The sequence below is a fragment of the Tupaia chinensis genome, unplaced genomic scaffold, assembly GCF_000334495.1.
Source record: "Tupaia chinensis unplaced genomic scaffold, TupChi_1.0 Scaffold000046_3, whole genome shotgun sequence".
Classification (NCBI taxonomy): domain Eukaryota; kingdom Metazoa; phylum Chordata; class Mammalia; order Scandentia; family Tupaiidae; genus Tupaia; species Tupaia belangeri.
Window position 1 is genome coordinate 3,164,020 of NW_006159504.1, and position 7,218 is coordinate 3,171,237.

Consider the following 7,218-nt stretch of genomic DNA (forward strand, 5'->3'; position numbering starts at 1 on the left):
GGTTCGTCAGCCAAAGGACAGGTCTCATCTCCCACAGCTCCCTAAGGCAGAAGACCTGCTTTGATAGATTTATCAGACAGTTAATATCAGCAGATCCCATCCTGCCAGGCTCTGGGCTGTGGAACTCACACTGGGTGATGGCAGCAGCTAGATGGCAGCACTAGTTCTTGCCACTAGTTCTAACACTAGTTCTTCCTACAACCCCCACACACATACACACACAAGCTTCACATCCTTATTGATAGGAACAGTTGTGGTGGAGCAGCCACCTCAACTTGTTTTGTTTGGTTTTCTTATCACACCTATCTTCAGTTCGATATGACAGCGGTTCTGTAAGGTAAGGGTCAAAGCCAGCGGTGAAGACAAGCATCTCTCTGCTTTTGCCCTCTGACCTGCCTTCAATTAGGTATGACCATAAATCAGAATGCTCTCAAAAAGAGTAGCACATGCAGCTAATAAATTGTGGAAGGTAAGAGCTGGTTGTGACATTAGTAGTAGCAGACCAGCCAGAAACTTAACCAGGAGATCAGGGAAGAAGACAGAGATTTCCTGACTAAAATCATGGTCATCCCTGACAGTCAAGAAGACTGTGTGGATGTCCAAGACTACATGTCTAAGAAATTATGCCAAAGCTACACGCTGACAGTAGAAGATAAACTTGACTGCACTAGTCCAGCCAAGTCACGAAATAAACAAACAATAATAACCAAAGCCCCACAAAAGAGTATTACACAGAGTTACTAAGATGTATCATCCAAAATGTTCATTTTTATACCAAAAAAAATAAGAGCTATGCAAAGGAACAGGAAAGTGTGACCCATACATAGTAAGAAATACAGGCAACAGAAATTACTTTAAATGGGCCCAGATGTTTGACTTAGCAAACAAATTTCTAAGAGCTATTACAAATATTTTCAAAGAAAATTTAAAAAACTCTTTTTTGGATTTTAAAGCAAAAACTCTGAAGAAATATTGCTAAAAGAATCTAATAACTGATATTTCATTCTGATATCCTTGAGATTCTAAAATCTAAAGGAATCCATCATTAAAAAATTAAAACAAAGTGTGATGATAATGTCTCGTAAATCTCAATAACATGTAAAGAAACAATCAAATGTAAATTTGGGAGTGGGAAAGAAAACTTCTTAAAAGAAAAATTCTCTTGAGCAACACAGTAGTAGATTTGAACTAGCTAAAGAAAAGTGAGTGAACTTGAAGGTCAATGAGTAGAGGGACCAGCAGTTAGAGTAATGGTATGCCGCTGGACTCCCTTGTAGTCGATCACATTTGAGTCCCAGACCCAGTGGCTTAAACTCACACTGGGTGCGTGTATGTGCATGTCCAAGATCCTGAGAAGAGAATGGCAGAGAGGGATTGCAGTGTGACCATCCCCCTGGGGGATGATTTCTCGCTTTCTATCTCTCTGTCTCTTTCTGTCTTTCTGGCAAGTGCACGTGCCCTATAGAAAAAAAAAAAAAAAGTCAGTGAATAGAAATTATGCCATCAGAAGAAAAAAAAGAAAACAAAATGAGGAAAAATGATTCACAGCCTTTGAGACCTCTGGGACACCACTAAACACATAAACATACATGTGAGGAGAGTAATGGAAAAAGAAATACAGGAAAGGTTACAGAAAAAAATTCCAAGGGACCAGCAGTTAGCATAATGGCTATGTCGCTGGACTCCCACGTAGTGACCGTGGTTCGAGTCCCAGACCCAGCGGCTTAAAACTCAACACCAGGCGCATGTGCGTGTGTGCCCAAGACCCCGAGAGGAGAATGGAGGAGAAGGGATTGCGGCGTAGCCATCCCCCGTGCGGGGTGATTTCTCGCTTTCTGTCTCTCTGTCTCTCTCTGTCTGGTGAGCACACGCGCCCTATAGCAAAAACGTCTCCAAAAATTAAAAAAAAAAAAGAAAGAGAAAAAAATTCCAAGAAAATGGTTAAAAACTTTCTAAATTTGCTGAAAAACATTAATTTGCACATTGAAAAATCAATGGGCTCCAAGTAAGATAACCACAGTGATTCCACACACAGACACATAATAGTCAAAATTTAAAAAATAAAAAAATAAAAAATAAAACCAAGGTATCTTGAAAGCAGCAAGAGAAAAAAAAAAATAGTCTCATCAGGTATAAGTGAACCCAAATGTAACTAATAGTTGACTTCCCAATAGAAGCAATGAGGCCAAATGGCAGTAGAAAGACAGATTGACAGGTCTGAAAGAAAAAAATTGTCAGCAAAAGACTCTCATAGGCAGCAAAACTATCTTTCAAAAACTAAAGGCAAATCAAAAACAGAGATTTTGTTGCTAGCATCACACTATACAAGAAATACTAAATGAAGTTCTTCGTGAAAGCAAGTGACACCAGAGTAATTTGATTCTACATTTAAAAAAGAGTGCCAGTAAAGTAGTAAATATTAAAAGACAAGATAAATGGATATTTTTGTCCTTTCTTCTTTGTATTGATTATAAATCCAATTTGCATAAACATTATATACATAATAACATGGGCTTATAACATATAGAAATGCAGTCTTTTCACAATAAGAGTCTAAAGAAGGTGGGTGCCAACAAAGCTGTATTGGAGTAAGAAAATGACACCAGGTGGTAACTCAGATCCATAGAAAAGATAAAGAGAACCAGAAATTGAGAAGGTTGATATAACAAATTCTGTGCAGATATACTTGTTCTTTATTTATTCAGCTTCTTTAAAACGTAAAATGTACAAAGTAGTAACTATAAGAATATATTATCTTTTTTATCATATATACACACAATGTATATGACAATTACAGCATAAAAGTATGAGAGATAATACAACTATATAGGAGTAAAATTTATATATGTTACTGGAATAAAGGTAGTACAAATCTGAAGTAGATTCTGATAGGTTAAAATGCATATTATATGTTCCCCCCCAGAAAAAAAGAATCACTGGAAAAAAACTCCAAATCAGTAGTTTTAAAACCTATTAAAAGGATGCTCTTGTGATCAAAAAGGCATAGAACACTATAATTAAGTAAACCTAATATTCTATCTATCTGTATATAGAACACTCCACCCACAAAAGCAGAATGCATATTTTTCTCAAGCACACATAGAACATTATCCAAGACAGGCCAAACATTTTGCTAACTAACAAAATAAAAAATAAATCAATAAAAGACTCGGATAATCACCCACCAATGAACTAGATAACATAGATGAAAAATTTCTTGAGAGACACAAATTAACAAAACTATCTCAAGAATAAGAAAATTGGATAGACTTAATTACTTAAATGAGTAATATTAAAAAAAAAAAAAAAAAAAAAAGTCTCATGAAGAATAGCTCAGGTCCAGATAGCTTCTTGGAGAATTTAACCAAACATTCCCCAATTCACTTTGTGAGTGCAGAACTACCCTGATACCAAAGCCAGACAAACTCCTCTCAGAAAAATAAAAAATAAAGGGAGCAGCAGATGGCACAATGGTTCCATCACTAGACTTTCCACGTAGTTGACTGCAGTTCGCATCCTTAATAGTTATGCCAGGCACTTGTGCATGCATGCATGCCCAAAATCCCAAGAGGACAACTGAGGAGAAGGGATTGTGGTTTGGCCATCCCGCCGTGGGGTAAATTCGCACTTTCTATCGTTCTTTCTCTGTCTCTCTAGCAAAAATCTGTCAACAAAAATAATAAATTAAAAAAACTAAAAAATGTATATACACACATACAACTACTATATACATATACAACTACAATATCTATATACTATATCTAAGAAATAAACTCAGCGAGGTTCCATAATCAATGTACAAAATCAATATACACAAATTAATTGTATTTCTATATACTTAACTTTTTTTTTGTAGAGGTTTTTGCCCGAGGATGCCTGTGTTCACTGGGGAAAGTGAGAGAGGGACAGGGACAGAGACAGTTGAACGGTAAAGTGAGAAATCACCCTCCAGAGTGGATGGCCATGCCACGATCCCTTCTCATTAACCTCTGGGATCTTGGGCATGCACACACACGTGCCTGGCATGAGTTTCAAGCCACTAGGTCCAGAACTTGAACCACAGCTGGCCATGTGGGACTCCAGCTACATAACTTCTATGCCATCTGCTGGCCTGTATTTCTATATACTTGTATTGAAAAAAGAAAACAAAATGAAATTGTAAAAAAATTGCATTTCCAATAGGATCAAAAATAATAAAATATTTAGAACTAAATTTAACAAAAAAGTACAAAACTTACACTATGAAAATTATAAAACATTTTAAGAAGATTGAAGGAGTCTAAAAAATAGAAAGAAATCCCACATTCACAGATTGAAAGATAATATTGTTAAGATACCAATGCTTCTCAAATTGATCTACTTATTAAATATATTTCTATCAGATTCCTCCTTAGCTGCCCTTTCTGCAGAAATTGACAAGCTGATTCTAAATTTTATGTAGAAATTCAAGTGTCCTGGAAAGCCAAGATCTTGAAAACCAAGAAATTTGGACTGAATCACACTTTCAAAACTTATTACTAAGCCACACTAATCAAGATAGTGTAACACTGGCATAAGGATGGTGTAAGATTGAGAGTCCAGAAATAAGCTCTTGCATATAGCTTCATTGATTTTCAACAGGGTGCCAAGACAATTCAGCGAAAGTAATCGTCTTTCAGCAAAAGTGCTGGGACAACTGGATAGCCATATGCAAAAGGATGAAGCCACACTCTAGTTACCAAAAATTAACTCAAATGGACTAAAAACCTAAATGTAAGGGATAAAATTATAAAATGTTGAAAGAAAAAGAGTATAAATTTTTATGACCTTTCATTAGGCAATGGTTTATTAGATGATAAGCAACAACAGTAGATGAATTGATCAGAATTAAAAACTTTTGCACTTTAAAGACATCAATAAAGTGAAAATACGGTTCAAAAATATTAGAGAAAATTGTGGCAAATCCTATGGCTGAAAAGAGACCGGTATTCAGAATACATAAAGAATTCTTAATGATTCAACAATAAAACAAAGAATAGCCCAGTCTTTTTAAAATTTATTTCTTTTTGTATATACATTCAATCGCATTATTTAGCTTACAATGTGAGCATTTCAATATGTGAACATTTCTCCCCAGTTCCGTTGATCAAAATATATAATACTACATTTCTTTGTCCCATTAATGCTTTGCTTCCCTATTTTTTCTTCTAAATGTCAATTCCTCAGGCCCTACTCTCCCCCACAGACTATATCTGGTATTTAAACCCATTTATTGTGTTTATATATCCTTTAGTCAATCAGTTTCAGTCATAGAGTGTGGACACGCGGTATATATTAAGTGGGGACATACAATGTCTCTCCTTCATATCCTGGCTTGCCTCACTCAGCAGTAAATCTTCCATATTCTTCTACTTTCTGTCAAAAGCCAGAGTTTTGTTGGTTTTTATGGCTGAGTAATATTCCATAGAGTATATGTGCCACAGTTTTTCAATGCATTCCTCCATACGGGAGCATTTGGGTTGGTTCCATGACTTAGCAATCATGAATAGTGCCGTAATAAACATCGATGTGCATGCAAGCACTTTTCCAATGAAGAATTCTTCTGTCCTTTGGGTAGATACCAAGGAATGGGATTGCTGGATCATATGGTAGATCTATTTGTAGAATTTTTTTGTTTTGTTTTATCAAATGTTTTATTGAGTGTCGACATCTGGAGTACTGTAAAACATGCATTATCTGTAGATTCAAAAAGGAGCAAGCCACATTGTCCTCACTGTCAAATGTGTCAGACTTGGCATACATGATGGAGATTAATGAAGTGTCATGAGAGTAATATGGTTCCTGAAAAGCTTCTACAATTTGGAGTAGGGTCTTAATCACGTGAAAAGCAAAGCTGTTCACATTTAGTGAACTTGCATTTCATTGGAGGTATATAGTATTTTAATTTAAAACAAACAAAAATAATTTGTTTGTAGAAGATTCTCATCCCCTCAACTTTATTTGTCCCTTCAGTGTTCAGAAATTTTAATTACAAAAAAAAATGCCTTTTGGAGGTGTACATTTATCGGAGCAACAACTAAAATCTATTTCTTCTTCGGATGTTGAGGTGTATTAAATTTGAAGAAGATAATATCTCCATCTTCGACAATATAATTTCTGCCTTGTTGTCTGTATTTTCCAGCAGCCTTGACTGCATTTTCAGAACCCTTCTCTTTAAAATCTTCATATTTCATTACTTCAGCCATAATGAATCCCTTTTCAAAATCTGTGTGAATCTTCCCTGCAGCTTGGGGAGACTTTGTCACTTTCCTGATGGTCCACGCACGCACTTCATCTGGGTCTGCAGTGAAAAAGTATTCTAGTTGGAGTGCTGCAAACCCAGCCTTAATGATCTTTGGCAAAGCCCTTTGTGTCATGTTTGCTTCCAGATACTTCTGTCTCTCCTCAGCACTCAATTCTTGCAATTTGAGTTCCAAGGCCCCACTAAAAGGAATGACCAAGGCACCTGGGTCATACTTGTCTACCCACTCTTTAATTTTTATCAACCATTTGTTTTTCTTCCTAATATAATCTTTTTCAGAAAGATTAACCAGGTAGACCATTGGTTTTGAAGTCAAAAATAAGTGTTTATTCAAAACTTCAATCTCTTTGTCATTTCAATCATGATAGAAGTGAACAGGTTTCTTTTGATCTATAACCCAGGATTTGACTTTGCACATTATGTCATATTCAAGCTTTAGTTTTTTATCTACTCCTCTCACAGCCACCTTTTCTAGCTTATCTATTATGGGCCCAGTCACTTCCTCATCATTAAGCTGGAGCTCTTCATGTATTATTTCTATATCTCGAATAGGATCTACACTTCCTTCAACATGTGTGATATCATCGTCTTCAAAAGCACGTGTTAGATGAAAGATCCCATCACAGGCACTAATATGGGATAGAAAGGCATTTCCCAGGCCTTGCCCATTGTGAGCTCCCTTCACAAGGCCAGCAATATCCACTACATTTAGAAAGGCAGGGTTTTGCTTGCTGGTTTGTGATACTGGCAAAGAAAGTCAAACCTTTCGTCTGACACAGGTACTCTGCTCTCATTAGGATCAGTTGTACAGAATGGGAAGTTTTCTGCTGACGCCTGACTATTAGTTAATACATTGAAGAAGGTAGATTTCCCAACATTTGGCAATCCCACAATACCAATTTTCAGTGAGGTTCCAAATCTTCCAATGATTGGGGGTG

General features: G+C 36.3%; 1 protein-coding gene and 1 pseudogene across 1 annotated transcript in view; one reads left to right on the top strand and one right to left on the bottom strand.

Annotated features, from left to right (window-relative positions):
• Positions 1-7,218, top strand: part of LOC102489146 (short-chain dehydrogenase/reductase family 16C member 6) — a 33,384-nt gene that overhangs the window by 18,277 nt on the left and 7,889 nt on the right. The window lies entirely within an intron of this gene.
• Positions 6,028-7,213, bottom strand: LOC102502726 (obg-like ATPase 1 pseudogene; annotated as a pseudogene).